The sequence below is a fragment of the Equus caballus genome, chromosome 6 (assembly GCF_041296265.1).
Source record: "Equus caballus isolate H_3958 breed thoroughbred chromosome 6, TB-T2T, whole genome shotgun sequence".
In the NCBI taxonomy this organism is placed as follows: domain Eukaryota; kingdom Metazoa; phylum Chordata; class Mammalia; order Perissodactyla; family Equidae; genus Equus; species Equus caballus.
In genome coordinates, this window is record NC_091689.1 from 39,109,314 (window position 1) to 39,123,331 (window position 14,018).

A 14,018-nucleotide genomic window follows, 5' to 3' on the forward strand; every position below is an offset into this window, starting at 1 on the left:
ACAGCACATCACAGCCCAGCTCACACAGAGGATAACTCATGAATTGACTGGATGCTTGCTGGTGCACACACCATCCGCTCCAGGGTGGTACTCTAACCCCGTCAGGACTAGGTGCTGCCACCAAAAGCCCCAGCAGACAGGAAGGGGAGTGAGAAGGAGCCAGAACAGAAGCATCTCTGGGAGCAGCCCTCTCTGGCCCTCTTGGCCTTGGAAAGCCACCCCTGGGGGAGGAATGAGCAGCCAGCACCAAGGGCCCTACCTTGGAAGGGCACCAAGGAAGTGGTGGGGGGGGGGTGTGAGGGAGGAGGGATGAGCATTGCATTTCTCCCTACGAGAATGAACTATCCCAACACCAGGAGAGACTTCAGTTGTCGTTATAACTGAGCCTCCCCACACAGAGATATGAGTCCACCCCTTAGAAGCAAATCTTCCTCCCCCAAAACCTCCCCCCAAAATATAACATTAACATCACAAAAAATGAATTCTTTTTTGTGGGTCCTACCATCTCTTTGATATAAATACACAAGTGCCTAAACATTCTTTCCCATCTCCCATCCCACATCGGCAATCAGATTGTGACGCACACACACACACACACACACACACAAGCACATGCTCACACAAATACCACACACACCCAAGCACATGCTCACACAAATACCACACACACCCAATTCCTTTGTTAAGCCCTGGCTCAGCTATTATAAGGTACCTGTGGAGTGTAGGTCACATAGCAGAAAAGTTTAAATTACTGTTGCTTCTACTCTGAAAAGCAGACAGGAAGAAAAGACAATAAAAAAGAAAACACTTATTTTAAGGCTGATACTAAACACTCTACTCCACGTTCACTGAGGTCAATTTCCCACCGTGGGATGGGGAGAATCGAGATGATCTCTGAGGTGCTATGAACCCACAGTGCAGACTTCACGTTTTGAGGCTTGACTAGAAACGACGGGGACGTGAAAAAGAACACGGCGAGATAATCCTAGTCTTCAGGAAATTATGGTTTAAACTGGGCTGGAGAAAGACCAAGATCCTCAAAAAGATCTAATTGATTTTAACCAAATGGAGTAATTTTAAAATGTTAAATACACTGGGATATCATATTTAAAGTATTCTGGGAGAGCACGCCGCATGGGACGTGGTAAGCGCTGAATTTCCTGCTGCTAAGGGAGGCATTCCTATCTGCCAGTGTCTCATGCTGCTCAGACCTGAACCATTCATTTAGGTAGACCATTTGTCCAAGTGCGTCATTTCCCAAAATAGCCAATGGAGGAATCCAGGGAGAACTGTCCTGAGGAGATGTGGTCATCCTCAAGGCCAAATCAGTCTAGACTAAAATGGTTCTTAGCAAGACTGCCCAAAGGGCTTCTAGACTTTGTTTGGTAAGTGTTGTTAATGCCTTGGTAACAATGGACTGTTGATAAGGTGGGAGATAATGTCAGAAGGAAGGAAGGTACCCGCTCACATCTTTTGCTTTTAACTTAAGCTAACCCATAAAATCCATTATCAAACCCCAAGGAATGCTCCCAATTATTGTCTTGGACCCTTCATTTCGCTTTGCTTTGTTTTTTTTTTCAACTCTCTATTTCTGTTTTTACCTGGCACTGACTTGCTTGACTCCTCTTCTCCTCTCAGCTTCTGGCTCTGTGCTCCCCCTTTAGACTTGATGAGTAATTTTGGTTTTCCTGCTTTTCACCTTTGGCACCCCTTCAAAAATGGGTTAGGTTTATCTTCTGGCTCTTTCTACTTCTGACTGCTTGGAAGTTTGGATCATACTTAGCCAAGTTTTGATCCCAGGACCTTTCCCTGGCTTTGACCTGTCTCAGTGGCATCTGTGCTGGGCTTGACTCCTCCAGGTGAGGGCGTCGGCAAGAGGGAGGATCAAGCAAAGATCAAGCAAGGAAACAGGAAGAATACCCGGCTCAGCTTAAACTGTGCAGGGCACTGAGGCCTTGCTGGCCGTCCAGTCTCTGCCTCCTTCTTCCTCTGCTGCTTTCATTCCCTCCCGTCTCTGACTTTCAATTTTTATTAAGTTTCCACCTTCTGACTGGTCAATCCTCTTCTAGCATCCCTTTGTAAGATTGAAATGGGAGTGGGAGTGATATCCATTAGCCAAAATAAGTTCGATAGCTGGGAGAAACTGCTGAATCTCTGGTGTCTTCATAGCACTTATCAAATCCCAATTAACCATATTAGTTGGCAAACTGCTCTGGCTTCCCAGGGAGTCAGCTGGTAGGTGAGTGAACTGTCGACGAAAATAATCCATATCCAATCTATAAATGAAAATTTGGGTGAGTTTATTCTGAGCTTAAATCTGAGGATTATAACCCGGGAGAGTCTTTCCACAAAGGAACAGAGCACTCCAAAGAAGTCGGGGTATAAGGGTGGTTATATACCCTCAAAGAGGATGTTTCACATAGGATTGAAATGTCCCTTTTACAATAGTCGCGAGACTGCTCTGTCGGCACAGCGATTGATGGAAATAGCAGGTAGGTCTGCTGTCTCGGTGAACACAGCAGGGTGGCAGTCTGTTGTCTCCAGCTGGGTGGTCACAGGTGAGCTGGGAGGTGAGTGCAGCAATCAATTCCTAGCCTAAGGAAAAATGCTTATCCCTAAGGAAATGCTAATGTGGGGGAAAGTTGCACCTTTATCTCAAGGGCCTTTGTTCTGGCCATAGGAAATGTCTAAGTAGATATGCAATGCGTGCTCAATAGCCACAGTCAGGCCCTTTTGAAAAAAAGAATCAGGCCGAATTAGTTTTATACCAAATGGCTTCCTCATATACTCCAATATATCCTAATGCTTGCCATTTTTATTTGTCATTTCCCCCTTTTGATCTCTAATCTTTCGATAGAAAGCATTGATGATCAAAATATTGTCCCTCGGCGCCAGGGTGGTTGCTGCCTGCCCTGGGTCCATCATGTCCCTCGGTGCTAGGCTTTTATCTTATTTATTTGCCTAGTCGTCCACGTTGGGGGGAAATAGTGGACAAGCATGGAAGTATATTTATTAACAGAGGAAGCATTTCATATGTTATGTAATTAATTTAGATTGTTGCACAAACATTGTATATGCGCTTTTCTATGACACCTTGCATTTACATTGTATATGATTATAGAACAAGTACAGTAACGATAATAACAGCATTTTTGAAAGGATTAGTCTGAAATGCATTCTTAGTCATAGTCTCTAGCAGAAAAGGAAATTTGTCCAGGGTTATAAGACAGATCAACCATCTAAAGCCGTCGAGCAATCATTACTTTAGTTTGTATGCTACTCTTACAACACTGAGAAAAGAAAACAACAATTAGTTTGAATATTATGACCAGTACAAGGATTCCAAGAAGTAGTAGAAATAAGAATTCCAATCTGGATTGGAAAAGGGAACTGATACCGGAAGGGAGCTAACCAAACAACTCAAGACTGGGTGTCGGATCACATAAGGCATCCACTTGCTTCTTCAGAGATGACACATTGGAAGATTCATGACGTATAAAAGCACAGCATTCAGTCTGAATGATTGTCTATGTACCACCTTGGGATGCAGTAAGAATATCTAAAGCCATTCTGTTTTGAATGACAGCCCTTCTCATTAAAGGCATTTCAGTATTTAATGAGACTATTCCTGCTTGACTATTGTTAAGGGCTTCTTGAGTAAATTTAGTCAGATCTTCCATATGTAATAATGACATCTTTTAGGTCCAAAGGAGCAAATATGGCTGCAAATATAGCCATACCAGTGGAGCACTGACAAGCCCATCCGGCCTTAAAGAGAGGGAGATTGGCGACAGGTTTTAACTCAGCCTGACTCCTTCCCTGCTTTTAAAGGAAACTCGGGGTGCAATGTTTTAGCCATCCAGGCAGTAGCCAAGGCCAAAGATTTGTTCCACATAACCATTGAGTTCCATTAGGAGTCACTCGATAAATTCCTGGCCTTCAAGACCAGTCTGTTCCAAATTAATCACTTTAAGTATGATAGGATTCCAAACGATTATAAAATAGGTATACAGTTTAAGCATAACAAAGGTTTAAATGAGGAGATATAAGGTTGGGAATACAGGCCTGGTCCGGAGTCTTGGGACAGCTGTCTACAACAGATGTCGTCTTCTTCTCCTCCTGGTTTGGTCCTTTTCGACAGGGCTGCAAACAGTCTTATTTGATGTCTCTTTCAATACATAAATTCTTCAGGTTACAGTCCATGATCCTTAAGTTCTGGGACTTCTCTGTGAAAGAATCAGCTACAAATCTTTCATTTCTTTTAAGCACCACAATAAGACCATGAAAACAATGTAATACATCCCTTAAGCAAAGCTGGTTCATATATTTCTTCATTTAATTGCATAGGCTGTTGTATTATTTAAAAGGAGACAGCCGATGTTTACAAAAAGTATAGATCTAAGATTAAAGAGCACTAGCAGAAGAGCTTTTGGCCGTGAGAGAGTAAATGTTTCTGAAAGCTTGCCAATTAACTATTGGTTGTGCCATTAGTTCCTTTTACCAATACTGAGGATTGAGGATGGTGGGCACAGTAGAAATGCTGCAATATTGGCCAAACATTACAAATAGATTTGAGTTCCCCCAGTCACTGTGTAACTCAGGAGGAATTCCTCAAACAGGAATTTATTCTTTTCGATAATAATTTACCTAAAGCCATCGCTCTTCTGCAAGGAAAGGCCTCAAAACAATGTGAGAACATACAGATCATTACAAGATATGTTTATCCTTGAGATGGTGGCATTTGGACAAAGTCCAATTGTCATACCTCAAAGGGTCCCTTAGGAAGGGAAAGTGGCCTTGTGAGTGGGTTTCTTATTGGGCCCGAACCACATCTGAGAGGGGGTGTCAAAAATTCCCCCTTTTGACTGCCACATCTGTTTCTCTTGTTCTGTGGTAATTTCTTGAGCCTGTAGAAGGAAATCTTTTACTGGGTTAGCAGAGTTAACAGAAAGTAGCAGGCATTCTTGAGGCTAGACAGTGTAACATCCTCACCTACACTTAAGTAAGACTCATTTGTAAACCAAATTAAACAATAGAATGCAGTCGTGGTCTTCTCTCCCTTGTGATGTTGGAAGGTAACAAGGTTAATGGTTGGAGCAAATTATAAATTAGTTCCTGCATCCAGGGGCAGGCAGTCAAGAAGACTTCTAGATGTCAGAGTCAAAGCATCTTTTTGCAGCTTGAAATGTCTGATGATGTCATCGGGCACTCAGGTATCTTTTGAGTGGCTTACAGCTTACACAGCAACAGATAGGAATCTCTCTTAAGTTTCTATCAAGTTGTTCAGCTTCAGTTTGCAAGGTTTCAGGAAAAAGAGCATGATCAATTCTCAATGATTCCAAATGAAAATGAGGGAAAAATTGAAAACATTAGTTTGGAGGTTTGTAACCAGATATTTCAGTAGAAGAATTCAGGATGCAGTTCACTTCACAGGTAGAAAAAGCCTCAAAGACAATTAACAGAACTAGGATCTAATATCCACAAATGCGTATTATAATTTTTCACTGAAACAATTCTTCTTTCTAAAATCACCCTCATTTTTACCAAAGATAGTCAAGTTAAGACTAATTGGTTTGCCAAAATAAGTTTAGTTTCAAGAAACTTGGCCCAATTATTTACATAAGTGCAGCAAGAATAGCAATTGATCATATAGGTTCTTAAATCTGCTTTGCTGGAATTTTTCATGAGGAATCTCAGATTGAACTTTAAAGACTTCTTGAGGCCAGAAAAGTCAAGCCAAGGATTTGTGCCATGAGGCCTTGCCTGCAATACCTTAGATTTGGGTGACTTCTCTCCTTTCTTGAGATTCCCCAGAATATTTCGAGGTTCATTGCACCTGCCAGATAAGCAATCTTCCTTACTTACCAGGTAAGATTGCTGGAATCTCTCTCTGTAAAGCAAGGTACCAGGCCCATATTTCCAAGTGGCTTTATTTCCAGAAAGTCAACCTTATTCCTCAAAGGCAGTATTGTCATATCTGAGTCTGTGTCTTTCTCTCAAACATGACATTCCAGTCAAAGTTTTGGTAAGATAACAAATGTGTACTGTTACAAGGAGAACAGATTCTTATTGAACTTATGCAAATAACTATATTGCCAAGAAATAGCCATACTCACAAAGAGTTTCCAAATTCTGGAGGGATCAGGTAGGGAGAAAAAGACAAATGTTTCAGTTTTGCTCACAAAGGTATAATTTCACTGATTGCTATAAGACATGGTTAGCATAAGAGAAAAGATTTCCTTAAATCTGAGAAAACAAAACAACACATCAAAAACAATATTTCAAACAAAAGTCGTAAAAATTATAATCATCCTCAGTTCATTCAGTCCTGTATAACCGGTTCTTGATCTTAATCTCTGTTAGCAGTTTTGTGTTTTTTTTTAACATTAAAACTCATTTACTTAATTGGATTTACTTTAATCTCAGTCTACTTGACCAGGCATAAAACTCCTTTCAGAATTTCTCCTTCACAAACCTTCTACAACTTTCTTTTTGCCTTCAGAATTTGTCCCATGCTTTCTTTCTTCTCTTCTAGTACATTAGGACAAATTTATCTTTCTTAACCAACCAAACAAAAATATTTCCATTCTTTATACCCTTTTTACTGAAAACTTACATTTTAACTTTCCTTGAATGCAGAGCTGTTTTCCTTATTAATTTCCAATGGCTTTAATTACATATGTTAATTAGAACTTTTAACCATTAACAGACCCTAGTAAACACTAAAAGGTAAGCAATTACAAATTGTCTTTTATATCAGCATTCTAAACACTTCATAATTTCTAGGAACACATCACTTTACAGTAAAAGACCCATAGACTTTAGCATCTCTGCAATAAAAACCAAAAGCAGATAAACTTAGATGTTTAGCAACGTTTGTTCTATCCAATCCAAAAATTACCCAGATACTCAGATTTTTATCATTTAACTTGACTTGGCAAAACCAAAAAGAATTTCAAAGGTGTTTTCTTTTCCAAGTATACAGACCATAAAACAGTTATTGTACCCACTTTTATCTATTTAAACCGTTTGTTTCCAACACTTATGTTCAGATTACCTATGAAAACCTCATGAGACATGAGACAAAACTGGTCCTCATTTAAAGCTATTATTTTGCTGACGAATTTCTAACAGACAACATGAACTTATTTGACTAGTAAACCCAGGCTGCATGCCTGCATCGTTATGCAAATACCGACAACTCTGACAACAAGACTATTTTCAATCAAACCAACAAACTTAAACAAGCTTTCATTTACCAAAGGTTAATTCACAAGACGTTAACCTTGAAAGATACTGGGTTAATTTCTACTACATTTAGAATTTATGTAAGCACTTACTTTATGCCAAAACTCTTGATTTCTCAGAAACTGGGTTTTAACTCAAATTACATTCCAAGTTGATCTACCTGTCCAACTGCATCACAAAGGCACAGACAAACCCAAGTTTTCGATTTACAGGAGGTCCAGGTTCTGGTCAGGTCCAGCCTGAACTTAACCTCGACTTGGTGACAACAGAAGAGATGATGAGCAAAACAGACAAAGAAAAGAAGAGATGAGATCAAACCTCGCCCTCATGGCCTCTTCCAGAGGGTTATCAAGATAAGAGTCACACAACGGTTCCCATGCTGGGCACACAACCCCAGGACAGTTCACAGAATAAATCACAGGTCTCCTACCCTTATAACTGACTCAGTAGGTGACTAAAATACTCAATGAGTCAACTGTCAAGAGAGGGCACCCCACTTAGGGTTGCTGGGGTGATCAGGCCCAGAAACCCAAAGTTGGGGCTCCCAGGGGTGGAGCCTTTTACTCCTTAAAGATTTGTTTCCCGGTTGCAAAGCTAAAAAGGAGACGAAAATGGCCATTGTAACTCTAAGAGAGATGAAGACATTTGGGTTAGTTCTATTCAGAAAAACTTTTTGTAAGCGCTTACTTTAATAGAAGGAATAGAGCTCTTTAGAAAAGAAGGAGATGGGCTCTGAGATTCCAAAGGCAGCTGCAGAGGAGATGGAAGGGATAAACGGGGTGGGACAGTTTGTGGCTTCTTATCCTTTTTAAATTCAGATACAGTCTCTGCCAATTTACGGTTAGTCTCCTGTAAAGAATTCACTTTATCATTATTACGTTTTGAAGCCTCTAAATGCCAATCATAATAAGCTTCACATTCTTTTGCTTTAGTTTTAGAGCCGGCTCTTTCTACTTGTGCGCACAAATAGAGTAGCTTTGAGATATCGAACGTTCCCCACTTTGGCCACTTAAGTCATTCTTAGTTAATCCTTCCCATTTTGTTAGATACTTGCAAGCATTGTTTCCATACAGCAAACCAGCTGGAGTTCCATTGGGAGGTCGTCCATCCGGGAGCTGGCCGGCTTTAAAAAGCACGGTTTTCCCATTTTCTTTTTGCTTGTCTGTTTTTTTTTTTTGATAAAGTCTGAACAACTTCTAAGGACAGTGTAGTGGGTCAGAAGTGTGCTGCTTGTGAGTGTTACTCCCCATAGAAAGGTCGTAAACACTCTCTTACGTGCCTCGGTTTTTCCCTCCGGCCGCCTAATACTGCCGTGGGAGCTCGGAGCGCAGGTGACCAGCCCTTATGTGCGCGTCCCCGGACGAGCCTGTAATTAATTACCGTGAATGAGAGTGGAGTTCCCTATGGGACCGCTGCATGTCCGAGGATTGATCCTCTGACACTCCCGCTGAGGTCCTTAGTCACCTAAGGGCGCCTTTTGGTAAAGGCCGGGAGGAGCAAGTGTCCCTTTTCTTCGGAGCTGAAGACATTCAGTCTCTCATTTCTCTATCAAGCAGTTTGTTCAGACTTTATAAATACAATTCTTTCCAATTCAAAGCCAAATTAAATGGACAACCAACCCAGCTCACTCCAAGCTCCTCTAAGCCCCTGAGGCTTAGGAATTCTCTCTAGGTTTTTCTCCACCTAGGAACTGTACCGGTACCCCTCAAAACCTCTAGTCTTAAGACCTTACCCAGCTCATATAAACTCTTGGACCATCGACTTAAAATAAGGAGGTCCGGGTTTCAGGAGAACTCACCAAGGTCACCTGAAGAATGCAGTGATCCGGAGGGCTCAATGGGCCCTTATTGGTACCGAATGCCGGTTCAGTGTAGATTCCAGGTGGCCTCCGGTGGGTGTCTCTGAAATCCTGCCGCAACTACGCCAAGAACTGTCGACGAAAATAATCCATATCCAATCTATAAATGAAAATTTGGGTGAGTTTATTCTGAGCTTAAATCTGAGGATTATAACCCGGGAGAGTCTTTCCACAAAGGAACAGAGCACTCCAAAGAAGTCGGGGTATAAGGGTGGTTATATACCCTCAAAGAGAATGTTTCACATAGGATTGAAATGTCCCTTTTACAATAGTCGCGAGACTGCTCTGTCGGCACAGCGATTGATGGAAATAGCAGGTAGGTCTGCTGTCTCGGTGAACACAGCAGGGTGGCAGTCTGTTGTCTCCAGCTGGGTGGTCACAGGTGAGCTGGGAGGTGAGTGCAGCAATCAATTCCTAGCCTAAGGAAAAATGCTTATCCCTAAGGAAATGCTAATGTGGGGGAAAGTTGCACCTTTATCTCAAGGGCCTTTGTTCTGGCCATAGGAAATGTCTAAGTAGATATGCAATGCGTGCTCAATAGCCACAGTCAGGCCCTTTTGAAAAAAAGAATCAGGCCGAATTAGTTTTATACCAAATGGCTTCCTTATATACTCCAATATATCCTAATGCTTGCCATTTTTATTTGTCACAATAAATATCTGTCAGATGAATGGATGCACACACACTAGTTGTGTAGCATGGCATCAGGTACTTTAAATAATACAAAGTATAAGGCTTCATCCTTGGCTGAAGAAGGACATCTTCTCATGGCCATTCACAAAAGGACTGTTTGGAAATATCACCAAGCGCTAGACCAGCTTCGCTATTTCTTCTAGAAAACAAGAAGAAATCTCTTGTTTCAAGAGATGTTTGTGTCATCTCTTAATGCACAACTGGCTTCATGTGGGCAAAAGGGAACGTCAGCAAAGCCCTGGTTAAAGCATAACAGACACCCTTGGGCTAATGAACTGTCGAAGGTATTAGTGTCAGCGGATTTTCTACATAACTGCTTTGTAAACAGCGACACGCATAAACCATAAACAAGGAGAATGAAGTGAGCACCCACAGACCCACCACTCATGTCAAATCATACAATGTTGATATCACCCCAGAAGCCTCCACTCTCCTGTCTGATAATCTTTCACTTACTTTTCTTTATAATTTCATCACCTTTATAAACTCCCATAAAACATTTAGTTATATCCAGTTTGGGGATCAAAATAGATTAAAAAACAACAATTGCAGGTGCATTCAACATTGGACATGAAAAAGAACACTGGTTTTTTAATAAGATACTTGAAGTGTACACTTTCCGTAGGTGATCAAGACATTTACTCTTTTGTCCATTTTTATGTTTGCTGACTGCCAATCACTCTACTCCTTAATACTTCAAAGGTATTTTTCCCAAAGCTGCCTTTTGTCTTACACTAATGCTTTCCCGGACTCAAGTGAATTTTGAAGGAGACTGAGCTCATCATGATGAAATGGATGTTGACATTCCATAACCATCATTGTAATTATTCCTAATTTGTACTTTGCTTCAAAAACTCTCTTCCCTTGCCCCCTAAAGTCTGTACTTTCAGAATAGCATCTACAGCTTTAATTATACCTGACAATAAACTACTCTCACCACAAAATCTTGTTAATCACAGTGTACGTTACTATCTTCAAATATCCTGTTTTTTAAAAACTGCATTTATATCAGGTTCCCAAAGAGTTAAAATATTAGCAATGAATGTTTTAACTGTTTCTGTAATTACTGTTTGTAATTACTACAAATCAAAGTTGTACAAACTTTGGATTGGAGGCTGGTTGAATTATCTACCAAACTGGGGTGAATGGTCCTTTAATCAACCGTATACTGAACAAATCTACAGAGTAAAAACTGAGATGGAATTTGAGTGACTTGGTGTCCATCGAGAATCAAATCTGATGCTGTAGTGTTAACAAGGGACTTCAGGTCCAGAATAATTCTGTTAATCACACTTCTTCTAAATTAGTCAGTTAATGTTGTGGGTCCTGATGAGACAGGATTTAGGAAGGCAGAGAGCGGCAGGGAATGCTCCTGGTGATAGGATCCTTAGAGCAAAGGACAGAAGACAAAAGGAGAAAGCTGTATTCGTGAGAAGTGAGCTGGACCATAACCGCTATAATTATAAGCTTATAATGTCACCACACTGCTTTCTGTAATGTAATATTTTTGTTGTCTGTTATTTTCCTTGATTCAGGTTTTGTATTTTTCATGATGTAGTAGTGAGATCTAGTCTCATTTTTCTGTGTATTTGGATACATTGAGTAGAGTGCTCTGGCTGAGTAAAGAGTTTCACGTATGGGAGACTTGAGAAACAAGAGTGGCAAGGAAAGTTAGGTCAGATTATGAAAATTCTTAAAATGTTTATATTGGACTTAATCCTTCAGAAGTCATTTAGTGTTCTCTTTTCTTTTTTTTGTAAATGAGAGCACCATGAGGAAAGGCGTGTTTTTGATGATCTATTTTATTTTATTTCTTTCTCTTTTCTTGGAGGAAGATTGGCCCTGAGCTAACATCCGTGCCCATCTTCCTCCATTTCATCCGTGGCTTGCCTGCCACAGCATGGCCTGATAAGCAGTGTATAGGTCTGTGCCAGAATGGGAACCTACAAACCGCAGGCCGCCAAAGAGGAGCACACAATCTTAACCACTACACCACCTGGCTGGCCCCATTTTTGATGATTTCTAAGGGGTAAAAACTAGGCAGGGAGATTAGGTAAGATGATATAGCAAAAATTCAGGCATTAAGAAATAAGGTTAGACTAGGCTGGCGATGGCGGCCATGGATTGGAAAGGAAGGAAGGATGGATGCAGCATCATAAGGGAAAAAATTGCTTCTTTCCCTTTGTCTTTTCAGCCATTTGGGCTTAACGGTGTTCAGTGCTCCTGATTTATTTCCCTTCCCCTTTATATTTTCCTTCTTCCCTTGATAATCTACTTTTGCTTTCCTATTTTTCCCTCTCTTCTCTCCTTTGCTTGCATTCTTATCACCTTCCCTGATAGGACGATGACTGAATTAGGCAGGTAGACATCAAATGGGAGATCTGAGTAGAAACTAACTATAAGATTTACTAATTAGAGTATGTTGCTGCTTAAAACATTTTTTTTAACCTTTCATCTGCAGTTAAAAAGAAGAAAAGAAAGGTGAGGAGGCAAAAAAGGAGTAGAGAGGAAAAGGGAGAGACTCATTTATCCATTCATTCAAGAAGTGCTGTGTTTCCAGAGAAAGAGAGAGTGCCAAAGAGATAGAGAAAACACCACACAATAATTTGTGTTATTGTAGTTGTATCATCTATTTCCCCTTCTAACTCAGTTGGGTAAAGTAGAGATGCCAGATGGGAGGCTAAAGACTAAGGTGAGATGGGCAGTCTCCCTCCCTCCCTTATTGCCTGCTGCTTCTCATATCAAAAGATGGAATCTACATCCCTCCCCCTAGGTCTCAGTGACTGGCTCAACCAATAGGATGCTGTGGAGGTGACTTTCTGGGACTTCTGAGGCTAGGCTGTAAGAAGCCTGGTCTTTTGGAATATTTCCTCTCGGGATGCTTTCTTTTGGAACCCAGCCACCACTTTGAGAGATGCCCAAGTCACATGAAGAGGCCACATGCAGGCCCTCCAGTTGGCAGCCCCGAATAAGATAACAGCCAGCATCCTCAGCAAACACAGAAATGAACCATCTTGACATCCAGCACAACAGAGGCAAAGAGGATTTCAGCCCAAGCAGACATCTGACTGTACTTCCTAGGAGACCCCAAGCAAGAACTGCCCAGCGAATCCCAGCCAATCCACAGAACAATAAGAGACAAGAATAAGTTACTGTTTCAAGCTACTCCACTTTGTTGTGGTTTGTTATACAGCAATAGATAACTCTTTTCATCCTTACACGAGACACAAAGAATATCGAAAGTTTGAAGATTCATAATGCCACCCGGAATGCATGTATATTTTTTACGTATTTTTTTCCTTTTAAAGGTCACTTTCTTGGTTCTGGGCTGGGCTCTTGCTGGCCTGGCTAGGGTCAAGCACCCACCCTGTGGTGTGGGGGTGTGTCTCTGGGGATGTGGAGGTGTGGCACTCCCATTGGTCAGCCTGGGGCATGTGCTCACCCAGTGTGCCAGGGGCTGGTTCATATGAACCAGGAGTGCAGAGGCAGCCGATGACAGTCAGCATGTATTAGCGGAGGGGAAGATGAATGCCGAGCGGATCAGGACACTAAAATATATTTCAGTTCTACAATAATAATTGTATACTAAGTATTGTTTTATTTTATCATTATTAAAAAACAGATTCCATGAAGCTAAAAAAAAAAAAATAAAGGTCACTTTCTTATTCATTAGCCTTGAAATTGGAATTTGAATCCACCTTGATCAGAAATCCTAAGAAATGCTTAAGCAAATATTTTAAGCACTATCATATTTTGAGTACTAGTTCAGGATAAAGTGGTATTGATGTGACAAGAATAATGGATGTGTAATTAGAAGATGGAGTTTAAGTCCTAGTTCTGTCATTTATTACGGTGTGGCCTACAACAAGTTATTTAACATTTCTGCTTCCTAGTTTCCAATGCTATAATGTAATCGAAGGTATTTAGTGATGCATGACAAAACACAGACATTCAGTGAATTTCCATTTCTTTCCTTCCTATGAAAGTCCTGTACTCATAAGTGCAACCATATCAGAGCCTATCATACTGCTTCCTAAAACTAAATATTTTTATTATGTATCAAATATTTCCCTTGATAACTATTTCATAAGCTTCTATAGTCTTGCCTTTACTAGTGTGATCTGCCTCACTTTTCCTGTGGGATAGTTTACTTAATAGATTTTGGGGACTCATTCTGTTGCTGGATTCTTACAAAGACTCTTTTGTGATAACCTTCTTT

General features: G+C 40.8%; 1 long non-coding RNA gene across 3 annotated transcripts in view; it reads right to left on the reverse strand.

Annotated features, from left to right (window-relative positions):
* LOC138915083 (uncharacterized) overlaps nucleotides 1-14,018 on the reverse strand; it is a 73,555-nt gene that overhangs the window by 46,797 nt on the left and 12,740 nt on the right. For all 3 annotated transcript variants that reach the window (XR_011439615.1, XR_011439614.1, XR_011439616.1), the window contains exon 5: nucleotides 1,602-9,938. This is a non-coding gene — a long non-coding RNA (uncharacterized lncRNA). The remainder of the gene's footprint in view (nucleotides 1-1,601; nucleotides 9,939-14,018) is intronic.